Below are 3550 nucleotides of genomic sequence, written 5' to 3' on the forward strand. Positions count from 1 at the left end.
GGGTGGAGGAGGATCCCCTAGGATTTCAACAGGTAAATTATTTTTCAGAATAGGTTCCTATTTAAAGAATACTTCATCTAATTCCCTTCTTTCATTCATAAACATATCGTTTTCATGGCCTAGCAAATATTGTTCTAAAGGATCACTAGGAGGTACGGCAATGGAAGCAAGACCAATAATTTCATCCTTACTAAGTAATTCTTCTTCACGGTGTTGTCTACTAAATTTAGAAAAATTAAATTCATGAGTCATATCATTTAAACCGACAGTAACAACATCTCTTTTTGAAATCTATGGTAGCGTTAACAGTATTTAAGAAGGGTCTACCAAATATAATGGGACAAAAGCTATCTTGTGGGGAACCAAGAACAAGAAAATCAGTAGGATATTTAGTTTTCCCACACAAGACATCAACATCTCTAACAATTCCCATTGGTGAAATAGTATTTCTATTGGCAAGTTTAATTGGGACATCAATATTTTCCATCTCAGCAGGTGCAATATCGTGCATAACTTCTTGGTATAAGGAATAAGGTATTGCACTAGCACTAGCACCCATATCACATAAGCCATGATAACAATGATCTCCTATTTTAACAGCAATAACAGGCATGCCTACTATAGGTCTAGGTTTATCTTTATCACGGGGTTTAGCAATTCTAGCAGTTTCATTTCAGAAATAAATAACATGCCCATCAATATTATCAGACAAGAGATATTTAACAATAGCAATATTAGGTTCAACTTTAACTTGCTCAGGAGGTGTATATGGTTTAATATTGCTTTCAGGAACCACAGTTGAAGCTTTAGCATGATCCTTTATCCTAACAGGGAAAGGTGGTTTCTCAACATAAGAAGTAGGAACAATAGGATCATTATAAGTAATAGTCTTTTCTTCAACTTTAATAGGTGCAGATACTTTTACTTCTATGGGAGAATGGTATTTAAACCACTTCTCCTTGGGGAGATCAATATAAGTAGCAAAAGATTCACAGAAAGAAGCTACTATCTCAGAGTCAAGTCCATATTTAGTGCTGAATTTATGAAAAATATTGGTATCCATAAAAGATTTAACACAATCAAAACTAGGTGTCATACCTGACTCCTTACCATTGTCGAGGTCCCAATCTTCAGAGTTGCGTTTAATTCTTTCCAATAAATCCCATTTGAATTCAATAGTCTTCATCATAAAAGAGCCAGCACAAGAAGTATCAAACACGTTGCGATTGCTACCAGAAAGCCGAGCATAAAAAATTTGAATAATAATTTCTCTTGAGAGCTCATGATTGGGGCATGAATATAACATTGATTTAAGACTCCCCCAAGCTTGAGCGATGCTTTCTCCTTCGCGAGGCCAAAAATTATATATATAATTGCGATCACGATGAACAAGATGGATAGGATAACACTTCTTATGAAATTCCAATTTCAATCGTTTGTAATTCCAAGACCTCATATCATCACATAGCCTATACCATGTCGATGCATCTCCCCTCAAAGATAAGGGAAAGACCTTCTTCTTAACAACATCTCCGGGTACACCTGCAAGCTTAAATAATCCACAAACTTGATCCACATATATCAGATGTTCATCAGGATGTTTTGTTCCATCTCCTAGAAAAGGATTAGCTAGCAGTTTTCCTATCATACCCGAAGGAACTTCAAAGGAAGCATTTTCATTTTCATTTTAATTTTCAGTAGGTTCAGTAGGTTGAGGAGCAACTCTTTGCTCTACTGGTCGGGGTGAAGATACCCCGAACAAGCCTCTCAGAGGATTACCTTCCATAGTGACAAGTGACATTAAATTTCAGCACACTATATAAATTTTTCCTTACCAAATTCCACCTACCAAAGGCACTTCACTCCCCGGCACCGGCACCAGAAAAGAGTCTTGATGACCCGCAAGTATAGAGGTTCTATCGTTGTCCTTTCGATAAGTAAGAGTGTCGAACCCAACAAGGAGCAGAAGGAAATGATAAGCGGTTTCCAGCAAGGCATTCTCTGCAAGTACTGAAATAAGTCGTAATAGATAGTTTTGTGAGAGGAAATTTGTAACGAGCAACAAGTAACAAAAGTAAATAAAGTGCAGCAAGGTGGCCCAATCCTTTTTGTAGAAAAGGACAAGCCTGGACAAACTCTTATATAGAGAAAATCACTCCCGAGGACACATGGGAATATCGTCAAGCTAGTTTCCATCACGCTCATATGATTCGCGTTCGGTACTTTGATAATTTGGTATGTGGGTGGACCGGTGCTTGGGGACTGCCCTTACTTGGACAAGCATCCCACTTATGATTAACCTCTATTGCAAGCATCCGCAACTACAACAAAAGTATTAAGGTAAACCTAACCATAGCATGAAACATATGGATCCAAATCAGCCCCTTACGAAGCAATGCATAAACTAGGGTTTAAGCTTCTGTCGCTCTAGCAACCCATCATCTACTTATTACTTCCCAATGCCTTCCTCTAGGCCCAAATAATGGTGAAGTGTCATGTAGTCGATGTTCACATAACACCACTAGAGGGGAGACAACATACATCTCATCAAAATATCAAACGAATACCAAATTCACATGACTACTAATAATAAGACTTCTCCCATGTCCTCAGGAACAAAAGTAACTACTCACAAAGCATAAACAGAGGGGTATTAATATCCATATAGGATATGAACATATCATCTTCCACCAATTAAACCAACTAGCATCAACTACAAGGGGTAATTAACACTACTAGCAACCTACTAGCACCAATCCCGGACTTGGAGACAAGAATTGGATACAAGAGATGAACTAGGGTTTTGAGATGAGATGGTGCTAATGAAGATGTTGATGGAGATTACCCTCTCCCGATGAGAGGAGCGTTGCTAATGACGATGGCGATGATTTCCCCCTATGGGAGGGAAGTTTCCCAGGCAAAACAGCTCCGCCAGAGCCCTAGATTGATTCTGCCAAGGTTCCGCCTCGTGGCGGCGGTGTTTCGTCCGAGAAGATGGCTTATGATTTTTTCCCATTGAAAGACTCCATATAGTAGAAGATGGCCACCGGAGGGCCACTAGGGGGCCCACGAGGTAGGGGGCGTGCCCTGGAGGGTAGGGCGCGCCCCCCACCCTCGTGGGAAGGGTGTGGCCCGCCTGGTGAGGTTCCTACGCTCAGTATTTTTTATATATTTGGAAAACATCGTCCATGAACTTTCAGGACTTTTGGAGCTGTGTAGAACAGGTCTCTAATATTTGCTCCTTTTCCAGCTTAGAATCCCAGCTGCCGGCATTCTCCCTCTTTATGTAAACCTTGTAAAATAAGAGAGAATAGGCATAAGTATTGTGACATAATGTGTAATAACAGCCCATAATGCAATAAATATTGATATAAAAGCATGATGCAAAATGGACGTATGAGGGCGCGCCCCCCACCCTCGTGGGCAGGGTGTGGCCCCCCTGGTGAATCTCTTCCGCTGAGTATTTTTGATATATTCTGAAAACGTTTTCCGTGAAGTTTCAGGTCTTTTGGAGGTGTGCAGAATAGGTCTCTAATATTTGCTCCTTTTC

Source organism: Triticum urartu, chromosome 4, assembly GCF_003073215.2.
Source record: "Triticum urartu cultivar G1812 chromosome 4, Tu2.1, whole genome shotgun sequence".
In the NCBI taxonomy this organism is placed as follows: domain Eukaryota; kingdom Viridiplantae; phylum Streptophyta; class Magnoliopsida; order Poales; family Poaceae; genus Triticum; species Triticum urartu.